This window comes from Papaver somniferum, unplaced genomic scaffold (assembly GCF_003573695.1).
Source record: "Papaver somniferum cultivar HN1 unplaced genomic scaffold, ASM357369v1 unplaced-scaffold_128, whole genome shotgun sequence".
Taxonomy (NCBI): domain Eukaryota; kingdom Viridiplantae; phylum Streptophyta; class Magnoliopsida; order Ranunculales; family Papaveraceae; genus Papaver; species Papaver somniferum.
In genome coordinates this window covers 8,781,230-8,793,507 of record NW_020621936.1, presented here as the reverse complement: position 1 = coordinate 8,793,507, position 12,278 = coordinate 8,781,230, and the positions used below count along the sequence as shown (strand labels likewise).

At 36.9% G+C, this 12,278-nt stretch overlaps 1 non-coding gene across 1 annotated transcript; it reads left to right on the top strand.

Moving 5' to 3' along the window:
- Positions 1–1,009: 1,009 nt before the first annotated feature.
- Positions 1,010–1,114, top strand: LOC113332148. The gene has a single exon (XR_003351357.1). It is a non-coding gene; the product is annotated as a small nucleolar RNA R71 (small nucleolar RNA).
- The last annotated feature ends 11,164 nt before the right edge of the window (positions 1,115–12,278 follow it).

Here is a 12,278-nt window from a genome sequence, read left to right as displayed (position 1 = left end):
ATTAAAGTTGGACTCCCTCTTAGTCGGAACTAGCAGCTGGGGGAACGGGGCTCTGGGAACAAAGCCGGGCTCATCAGGACCCTCATTGGTCTCTTTGGAGACTCTATCAGTCTCCTCATTTTCTGGCTCATAAGGGTGAACTACAGCATGTTCACTATCAGGCATGGCAACCTTATTGTCAACTTTCTTTCCACTCCTAAGGGTTGTAATAGAGTTCACATGATTGTACGATTTCTCTGCTTTAGGATTGGGTTGAGTTTGACTAGGAAACTTACCTTTTTCCCTCAAAGACTCATTTATATGACTAACCTGGGTTTTCAACTCGGAAATAGCCTGAGAGTTAGCCTGACCTATTCTCTTATTTTCTTCTATACCTTGAGCAACAGATTGCTGAAACTGCATAGTGTTACGAGTTAACAAAGCAAGAGACTCTTCTAAACTCATAATCTTCTTATCCGAAGGGTTCTGAAACTGTGCCGGGGCTGAAGGATTCTTAGGATAGCCAAAACCTGGGGGAGCTTGAGAGTTACTAGACTGACCTTGATTCTGGCCCTTAGACCAAGAAAGGTTGGGATGGTTTCTCCAGCCAGGGTTATAGGTTTCTGAATAAGGGTCAAACTTCTGACGGTTATCGAATCTAGTGTTGTTATAAAGAGCATTGGCTTGCTCTTCAACAGTATGGTCTTCCCAAAAAGGCTCTATTCTACCACTAGTACCACTAGAATGACCTAATTCCAACGCTTCTAACCTTTTGGCTATGGCTGCTATTTTAGCATCTGACTCATAGGATCCTTCTACCCTATTGACATTTCCTCTACTTAGAAGAATTGTTTTCTGGGGTTCCCTATTATTTTCCCATTGTTGGGTCTTATTGGCGATTTCATTCAAAAATGTCATCGCCTCATCAACAGTTTTATTCTCAAACCCACCTGTGCATAAGGACTCAACCATGGTCGTTGTTGAATAGTCTAAACCCTCGTAGAGGATCTGAACTAACCTAACCTTCTCTAAACCATGATGAGGACATTGAGAAATTAAGTCATTGAACCTTTCTAAATACCTATATAAAGATTCTCCCTCTTGTTGAGCAAAACAAAAGTACAAATTTGTGTCCTAATAGACGATGTTTTGTGCCTTGGGAAAAACTTATGTATAAAGGCAGATGTAAGTTGTTCATAGGTTTCAATTGACTCAGAATCCAAACTATACAGCCAAGATTTGGCTTTATCTTTTAAGGAAAAGGGGAATAACCTAAGTTTCAGTGCATCATCACTAAGGTTTTTAATTTTCAGAGTACTACATACTTCCTCAAATTCCCTAACATGAAAATAGGGGTTCTCATTCTCTTTTCCTAAAAAGGTTGGGAGCATCTGTAAAGTCCCAGGTTTGAGTTCATAATTTGCCTCGGTTTCAGCTAACTTGATACAAGACGGACGAGAGGTCCTAGTTGGGTTCAATAAAGCTTTTAAAGTTGCCATTTCTGGCACTACCAAAGGACTAGGAGAACTTTCTTCACAAAGACGCAGATTCTCAAAACTGAAGTTTCCAAAAACGGGGCTCTCTAAAGAAGAGTCTTCGAGCTCCCCGCCTTCACAAGAAGAACTACTAGGTTTATCACTAATCAGACGACCTAGAGTGTTTCTTTTCCAAGCCCGTTCTACCTCGGGCATACACTAGAAAAACAAACTAAAAAGAAAAGCCCTAAAAGGGAAGGGAAGTTCTATGCAAACACAAACAAGGCTGACTCCACCACAGCAAACCTACTGAATTCTAGCAAACAAAAAGCATGATGGCTCCACTTAGATTGTTTCTAGACCAGCTTCTAATCCTTCGAAAGGGAATTCGTTACAATTTAAGCAAACCCCTCTGGAGTCAATCCGAGTCAAAGTAAGTTGAATTGAGGCGAGGGAAGCTCAGTGGAGCTTTGATACCCAAGGCCTCACCGCTATCACAAGGCGGCGCAGTCACGCATTCAACTCACAGAGACCATCATGAACTTCGAAGTATGCTAAAAGAGTAACCAATATTTTTCGAACGACTTTCCTACTAAGCTCGTTACCCTATAAGTCTCGTTCTATTCCAAATTTTAAAGCTTAGGTTCGCGTTTGGTTTCGTTATCCTAAGGCGGGCAAGAAGGGAACGGTGATGAAATCCGAACCCTTATCTTGTATTGGCCAGGCCTTGCCCTTTACTAGGAATTTAAAAACAGTCCAAATTCGTCTTCAATCAATGAATCACCTTAAGGAATACAGTAACTCGCTTACAGGAGATTCGCGAGTGTTTCGATGGACTTACCTCCCGTACCAGACGGGGGATGAACCGTTGAAGTCGACTCGGGCCACGACTCCTTTGTCATGTACGAACCCGAGGGGCCGAGACGATATCGTAATCGTCTTCCTTCCATGCACACAGTTTGTATTTAAGGTACCCTTCCGTAGGGTAAAAATAACTTAAAAATGTCCAACGTTACAGTCCAAGTCCAAAGTAAAGTGCAAAAAATATTACAAAAATTTCCTAATACAATTCTAAAAAAAAATTAAAAATTAAAAATTAAAAAAAAATAATAAAACTAAATCCTAAAAAAATAATTATTTGTCTTCTTTTTTTCTTTTCTTTTAACTTTAAGCTTTGTTCCAAGTACTTAGTATCCAACTTCAAACCTGCAAATCAAAGACACACCCAAAGAAACGTAAAAAGGAACAAATGAAAATAATAATAAAAAAATCTAAAAATGCTACCTAAACACAAATCCGCGTCGCCGGCGCCAAAAATTTGATGATTTTTCAAAAGTTGTTGTAGTGATAGTGGTAAAAAGATTCGTTTCAGATTTATGAAGGAAATAATTTTTAGATTTAATAAAAATAAAGCAAATTAATTTTCAAAGAGTGATGTCAAGATTTAAAATGGACTAAGGCTCTGGATTCACTATTACTTCAAGTTGATTGGTTACAAAAATATTTCATAATTATTATCTAGCTCTTTTTCCATTAAATCACTTATTAATCTATAAGGTGTCCAAATATTAAATTGTAATCCTTAAGCATGATTTATCAAAGAATTAATTCTAAGCATAAAACATCAAATTGATTCACAACTAATTAAGAAAACCATTTTTATCTCTTTTTTTTATTGATCCAAGTGAATTAAATAAAATAAATAATTAAGAAATTATAAAAAAAAATTTACCAATCAAACATGAGTGAATAGCACCTCCGTCGCCTCAGTCACCAGGTATTTTAGCCGCTCATCATGTTGGAAAACCTCTCAAAATATTTCATTGATGCTCAAAAGTGTTTTACAATGAAGAGAAAGAGAAGTAAATAGTATAAAACAGGATTCTGCGACCCACAGAAGGCGTCCAGAATCAACGATGCAGAGATAGTGCTGTTGGTACAATGACTCAGTCGCGGAAAGGAGTGGAAAAGTGTCGCAATAAAGTGACAGTTTTTAACGACTTTCCTACCTCGTCCAATGTTCTTCGTGTTCTTCAGTTCCAACAGCAGCAGGAACTTCTTCTTCACAACGCCTAGTTCTTCGATTTTACGTCTCTATTCTCTTCCAAACTCTCCCTAAACTTCCTAGCCTTTCCCAAACTGTTTTGCCTTGTATTTATAGTGAATTGGAGCCAAAAATCCGACCATTGATTGCATATATTCTCCATTTAATCCAAATATTCTCGGCTGCCAATAATAACGAAAATTTCCATTTTTAATCCCATGCACGCGTTAACTTTGATCCTGCACGCTCCCAAATGTCTTCTCCACGCCTCAACACTCTTCCAACGCTAGTAGGACTCTTCCATGCACACAAGAACTCCATTTTTTCTCGTGTTACAGTGCACGTGCTCTGTTTTGGGCTCAAGGATCATCACGCGTTTTCCAGCCACTTCTGATCGAACCCACTGCCCATAATGTGTTCCTCATGCCATATCACATCTTCCTACCAAGTTTGAGCGATTGAATCTCCCTAAAACACCTTCATTTTGTTGATTGAAACTCTAACAGTTGAGAACTTCATTTCCCGCCAAAAAAAAGTTTTTGAATTTAAAGAGATGAAATGCCCCTAATCGTCTGTGGAGTGTAAATAGCAAATGCCCAATTGAGGTGCCCCTTATTAATTGGGTTGCCCCTTAACCAAAATGAGAGTCCGAATAACAAATGTCCTCCGGGGATGCCCCGCATAATTTTTCGAGCACATCTTTCCAAAAATGTTTATTTCCTAAAAATACATAAAAACACAATATTAGTACAAAAATAGACTTCCAACAATACGGACATTGAGGACGAATTAGACACAAAAATGTGTCTATCACTCTACAAGTTGTTCGAGGAAACTCTTGGTTGGGATGCATACAAAACTGAGCTGGAGTTTTATCGATCCGTTAAAGATGTCGATTCCGTATTCATACCCAATGGCAAAAATAAGAAGAGTAAGAAGATCAAGCTAACTAACTTGAAAAGGGAATTTGAGAACACAAAAAGGATGAGGTGTTGGTAATGGACGACATCAAAGTGAAGCAAACCGGAACTTCCTACTTGCTTTACACTCTTGGCAGAGATATCTTTCCCGACCTTACGGAAACAAGGTAAATGTTAATTATCTCCAACTGGTAAAGAATCTTGCTACTGTTAACAAGTATGCTTGGGGAACGGCTGCGCTAGCTTACCTGCTGGACCAACTTGCGACCGCATCTAGATTGACAAGTACAAACATCGGAGGGAACTTCACTATGCTTCAGGTAATTTCTGGGACATCAGTGTCTGGTTCGGCTTATAACTATCACGTACAAGTCGAACATTTTACTTATCTGATTCGGCTCATAAAGCTTGTTCCATATAAGCCGAACAATGCACTGAGTTTTCAAATTTTATTCTTACTTTGTTGTGTCCAAGTAAAACTTGTTTCTATTACTTCAATTTCTTTAATTTTTGAATGTGGTTCTTTGGATGTAGGTGTGGGTATATGACCATTTCTAAATTTTGTAATTGGCCAAAACATTTGAAAAGGATGTCGATTGGGTTGACACAGAGCCAATTGCAGCACGCTATGAGTACGAGGACTCGAAGAAAAGGAATAAAAAACAGTTGGTGGCAAGTTTGAGAGAGAAGTTAGACACAATGGGTGTTGATGAGGTCGCTTTTCAACCACATGAGAAGGAAGATGAAGAAGATGAATTTGTTGAAGATGAGTATATGTCGGTGGGTATGTACCATGGTCCATTGTTTTATCCCGGTGGTTATGTTATATACGATCCTCGGCGAGTACTCTGTCAATTAGGATGCATCCAAAAGGTTCCTTTGTTTGACGAGAAAGTCAGGTTGTTACCAAAGAGTGGTAATGGAACTAAAAGCACCACTTCATCATGGGAACCAAAGTATGATCCTGATCCCACCCTTGAGTATTGGAAGAATTTAGACATTAACAAATTAGATGTGTTCAAGTTAACACCTTTAGTTAATGATCCATGTGAGGAGGATCTGAGCTACATGGATTGGTATAACCAAATTTCTCATCTTTCATTATAAATAAGAAAAGTCAAAAGGTAGCTGATAAGGCTAAGGCGAAGTCAATCAAGATCTCCGACAAGTCTACTTCCGAAGAAGTAGTCAAGGCTTTCAAGATAATGGTAATAATGACTTCACTTTATACTATTGCATATATTAGTTCATGGTAAAAATGTCTTCAATCTTTGGTTGTTGAAAAATGAAAAAATAGGTTGCCTCGGGTAGGGAGATGTTGAAAAAAAAAAATGAAGGCCAAACTTGGTTGCAAAACAACTATGACCGTTGAAGAACAAAAATACCTCTACAAGAAGTGGGATGCAATCATCAACAAAGGACAAGGACCCGAGGAACCCGCACAAAGGCCTACCACTAAGAGGTATCGACAAGTTGGTGAAGGTACAAGGTGAGGTGGTACTACCGGCTCATCCGGTGATGCATCGGAAGATGAACACCAAGGTGGAAGAAGAGGTGGTTGTGGAACTAACAAGAGGGGTCATAGTTAAGTGACCTTTTATGTTTTCAAGTTCTTTTTAATGTTTTCTTAAGTATCAAGTACACTTTTATGGTGTTGCAAACACCTTGGCTTTTAGGTGCTGAACTTTCTTTTTAATGGTTGTATTAGTGAACTGGGATTGTAGTATGGACACCTTGAATTTCATGCTTTAATCGATAGCGTAACAGTTAATTTATTATCTATTTTTCCTGGAATTTGTGATGTTCGGCTTATCCTGTAATTTCAGTTGCAAGTCGAAACTAAGATTCGTCTTATCCTGTAATTTCAATTACAAGCCGAATCTTTTTTCCCTAAGGTTCGGCTTACCCGTTAATTTGAGTTGCAAGCCAAACCTGTATAATTAAATTTCATCAACGGCTAGTTTTTGTTTTTATTTTTAAAACCATTGATCCACTGGGGAATATCTATATATAGTGCTGCCCCTTTCTAACAATTTTTTAACTAAAGCTAGTGTTGTTCCTCCAAACAATTTTTTATTTTTTGCATTTCTACTCAAAAATGGAACCATTCACCGTTGAAGATGATAAAATTCTTGTCAGAGTTTTCATTCAAACTTATCCTGAGCGGCCTAATGAACATCATTCGATGTTTTGGAAAAGAGTTAAAGAATTCCATTTTGAGTTAGATGGGATTCCAAAACGTCGTAAGTGGATGGAATTATCTGAAATATTTGAGAGTATCCATTATACCATGCGAGATTACATCAGAATATTAAGATGGATCAATCAATATCATTCCACTGATACTAATGAAGAGAAGGTTAGTATTCCAAATTCCACCGCGCTTATAGGTACGCTTTTGTTTGAATACTAACTTCAGTATTCTTCTTTTTTAAGGATGCTAGAGTTCAAAGACTTTGGGAAATACGCCATGGAGGAAGATACAAGCTTGGAATGTGTTATACATGGTTGAGGAGAAGAATTCCGAGATTTATTAGAGAACTAAATGGCGAGATTCGTTAGAGATAATTTAGGATTCATTGAACTATTATGTAAAATAGGGTAGTAAAGGATAATTTATGATTTTAATTAAAATATAATCGTGGTAGTTTACATTCAAATCAGTATTGACAGGTAAAACAGTTATCGATTCCGCTTATATGGGCAAAATTTTGTATGTTGAACCTTGAAGAAGTTTCAAAATTTGAAAAATTAACCGTTAGTTTTACAGATTCGGCTTATGTTGCAAAATTAGTATAAGTCGAACCCTGGCATTATTGCACACAAATATAGGAACGACTCTTTTTTTTGAAATATATAGTCGTTGTAAACCTGTCTTATATATGTACCTACAAGTTTTTTCATATTCTAAAGCACGTATACTAAAAAAATGGCACCCCAACTCATGAGTTTACTTTAGAAGAAGATTTGTCTCTTTGCACTAATTACGTAGCATACAATCCAAATAAGGGTGGAGAACGACGAGTGAAGGGTCTGATGAGTATGTACTACTTGGTTACAATTCATGAAGCCTTCTGCACGGAAACAGGTAACCCTCACAACCGGGATAGTGCGTCCTTGTTTTGTCATATTGAAACTATTAAAAAAAAGTCACAAACTTTATAACTTTAGTTCGGGTTGTGAGTCGATATCGTCTCAAGGGTGAAACAAATTCTGAGATTGAAGTTCGATCTCTACAGGAATGACGAAGATGGAAAGGATAGAATTTCGAATACAAAGATCACTACTACATTCTTACAAGGTTTCTCATTACCCGTCTAGGATATTAGAAATTTATTGTAAGGCTACTATGTAACGGGTATGTAATCCACATTTTCTATGAATTTGAAAAGTCTATTTGGAATGATATAATAATTCTTGTTTTTATGAATCATGCCAGATTCGGCTTTCTTTGAAATAATGTTACAAGCCGAACCTGATATAAAAACTCTGGGTTTTTTTTATTTTGTCAGGTTCGGCTTTCTTTGAAATAATGTTACAAGCCGAACCTGACGAAGAAACTCTGGTTTTATTTATTTTGTCAGGTTCAGCTTTCCTTGAATTAATATTACAAGCCGAACCATCTCCTGTGTTCATGATTCTGGTTTCCATAACAAAAAAGTAAATCATTCAAGTATTTCGTTTTGATGGGTACATGTAATTGCAATTCTAATGTTGTATCATCCTCCTCATACACGAAAATAAAAAGACACAAAATACGCAGATAAATCCATAAAACATTTTTATGGAGATCCTAAACGAATCTCATCCTCTTCACTAACCTCTTTCTCATCATCTTCACTAACCTATTTCTTATCATCTTCATCCTCATCACTTGAAAACATAATTACTTCTCCACTTGGTATCGACACATTTCAAAGCTTGCCAAAGATTCATTTCCGTTTCATAATTTTCACACCAATCCATTGCGTAAATATTTTCAAATTAGGCCAAAAGGCTGCACCTATCAAGGGTGGTAATGGGAAATCGGGTCTAAGTTGGAGGCTGATAAAATGACAATTTTTAACTAATCCAATAACAAGTCTTCTATCTTTTACACCATCATGGCAAGGTCTTGTTGGAGGCGCGTAAGTAAAACTATTACCCGTCCACCCGAAACAATGTACGACGCAATTGAATGTCTCCGCTATTAAAAACCCACAAACGGGCATTGACATCCAATGTTCTTGGGTGATTTTTAAATCCCGTGTAAACGACGTTCGAATGCAATGTACTTCGCTGCCACCCCCGCATCTCCTTTTGCACCATATATGAAACGTACAAAGAAAGTTGAATGCATCCGGAAATATCTTGTTAATAGCATACATCAACGATGAATCTTGATCAGAAACGAACACTTTAGGAAGAGAACCCTCCCGGAAGATTAACTTCAATTGTTCTAACCCCCAAACATAACTTTCCTTCTTTTCGTTTTTCAAGAAACAAAAAGCAACGGTGAACGGTTCCTTTGTCGACGTATGCCCCACAATGTTCATCAACGACATCTCATATTTGTTAGTCTTGTACGTGCAATCCAATATAAGAACTTGTGGGGAGCAGAGATCCAATTGGACGCATTCCGGGTGGGCAAGAAAAAGGTGTGTGACTTGACCGAAGTCACCCAACTTCTTTTGGAAAGCGTAGTTATGCTTTACCCCTAACCACATCACTTGTTGCATCACCATCCTACCTAGAAAATTGAGTCTTCTAATCTTATTTCTTGCGTTATAGATAGTTTACATGGTCGACTCGTTATTCTTGTCGCCCGCCTTCAATTTACTAAGAATCCTAGACGGTGACAAACGTGCTCGTGTCATTTTATCCACTTCTAGAATCTCGCTGGGTTTGAGTCGCGCTACTTTTGCATGTCCATGAAGGTCACATGGACGTGGGTGGTTATGACGACAATCCATTTCTTTATTCGTAACCCAATATTCATCATCTTTGTTCAAGAACTTATTCTTGTTCTTGAGGTTGAAAACGATCTTGAATGGGCACTTTGTTTTCTTCGTCTTTGTCCTATTCTTTCTCCCGGTCTTCCCAACATATACAAAATCCTTTTTAACCTTGCTAGCGCCGCTTGCACTTCGCTCACAAATCAATTCAAATTGATCTCCTCGGCTTTGTCTTCCATTAACTAGTACGTAATTTATCTCCATCGCGCGTTCCTCAACCCAAGCCAGTGTTTCGGGTTTAGTTTTCCAAATTTATGTTCATTTAAACACAAATAATTAGTAAGAAAAACTTAGGAATATCCCGACAACATTAAGGTAAACAACAAGTTCTTACGTACCAAATCATTTTGGAAGTGATCCTTAGTATCTTCGTGAATTATGTCTACTGGATCAGGTTTATTTTTCATCGGTACAGGTCCGCCAAGCGCGATCTACAAAGAATATCACTAGGTTAAATACTACAAAGAAAAATTAATAATTAGGTTCCGGCTTATAAGATATTCTCAATATGTGTCGAACCATCAACAAATTATTTATCCAACAATGATTAATGGTATGTTCGGCTCATATGATTTTCATTATATAAGCCGAACCGTTAACATATTTTATTCCAGAACTCTCAGGAATATATTCGGATTTCTATGAAACTTTCATATAAGATGAACTAATGTCTAGCAAATGGGTTTGAAGCGGAAAATATATGTTCGGCACATAACATAAACAGTTTCAGCTAGCCGAACTGTTCATCAATTGGGTTGTTTCGTCTCAGAGATTTAAGCCAAACCTCATCGTGGTTCGCCGAACCATGATGAAAAATACAAACTTTTGATAATTTCGAGCTATAGAAGTGTACCTGTGTATTAGAAGCATTGGGTTCCTCATCAATGTCCTCATCATCTGGATTTGGCTCATAAAAATCATCATATTGAGTTTGAGTTTGAGCTTGAATTTGAGTTTGAGTTTGTGTAAAATCATTCTCATAATCTAAGAAATCAGCCATTTGGGAATTATTGTTGTAGTTAATGTGTATTTTTCTAGGTTTTTTAGATGAATAATGACCCTCCTCATCCTCCATTGAATCAAGAAAAAATATTTCTCACTTTTTCCTTCTCCTTCTCTCCTTCTCAATAAAAACTTGATTTTTTTCCCCAAAATTTTTCATCTACACAAACCTTTATAATTCTGAAAAATTATCTTAATCACTAAACAAAAGTTTTAATCACTAATCCAGATTACTAACACTAATACATAAAGGGCAGATTTGCCATTATAAAAAAATTGGTTAAGGGGCTTCTGATTTTGGTATTTGACATCCCTTTTTATCTTTATTCAGTATGCCTAAAAAGATTAAGGTATGCCCAAAAACAGTTTTCTTTCCAATCCCTATTTATCCTAAATCTCATCCCAGCTAAACAGATCAGATTCCGTAAAACCTTTTATAGATTGGGTAAACAAAACTCACTCTATTATTTTTCATAGTTAACCTAAAGTTTCATCACTGCCCAAAGTTGATGGGATCTGGAAATTAGTTCCCAAATCACCATCTTAATTATGTTTGAAGATCCAACGCCAAACTAACTTCTATGTTTGTACGTAAAATAAAGCAACCCATCAATATTGAAACAACTCCGATTGTTAAACTCCCCGTTGCTTAACGGAGCCTCTCTTGTCAAACAATTTTAACTTTAAATATTAATCATGACAGATTGTTAGCCAGTTTTAAGGTGCTTGATTCATGCTTGGCACTACCACCAGATGTTAAGGAGTGTCAGCGGAAAACCACCAAAGGATGAGTAAAAAAGTTCAAATACGGAACCATAACCTTTCTGGACATGATTCTAGATCTTGTTACTTGTTAGTCTACTGGTGCTGGGACTATGGCGCATTAGAAAAATAATTGAAGATTAGGATATCATTGGGAGAGTTTGGTGCAAACATTGCTCTATTAATTCGAATACAAAGGGTTATCTTAGTTTTCATTTTTCTAAAAGTACTTTTCCTGTTTTACTCTTTGTTTCAATCGAATCGACACAAAAACTAAAACATTTAACAAAGAAAGAAAAATTGATTAATAATTCAGTGATTTGCGGTGGTACACTACTAGATTCAAGATTTGATTTTTCTTTGTCTATTTAGGAATTAAATTTCAGAGAGAAGGAAATTTATCTGTATAATAAGGTGAATTTTGTTCACCTTACCTAGAAAGAGTTAAACTAAAATTGACGTATGTGGTTGGGATGGTTGGTAAGGAAAGTAGGGATGAGAAATAGGTAAAATCAAAACGAAATATATTAGTACATTACAAGGCGAACAACTTACACCTGATATAAGTTGGCGGTGATAAAATCAGGAGTATTAGTATGCCACTCCTGGTTACAAGATATTTTCGAGCTAATTTTGCTAACTTATCAGCTACCTTGTTACAGTTCCTATTTTTGAAAAAGTTTTACGAAACCGCTGAAAGTCGTTTTTACATTAATTTATATAAGAAAACTTTCTCCAATAGAAGAAGTACCATTTACCGCTTGCACAAGAAAGAGAGATTGTTAGAGCACTGCTCGGTTGAACCGCCAAGCGTTGGTACGTCAAGGTTGGTTATCATATTTTAATACCAAAACTTAAAGATCGGTTGATTAGATTACTAGAGTCAACTTTGTTAGGTTAGACTAGGAAGTCTAAAGAAGTAGAGACATACAATTAATACTTTGAAGACCTTAAGATTCTGAAGACGTATTGATATCAGTGAATACATCATCCTTCTAATTGAGGTTAGCACATGTAATAGAAAGTGGCGAGGAAACAAGTACTCAATGTGGACAAAAAGTTACAGAAAAATTGTCCGGGAGCTGTTCAAACGTATCATAGA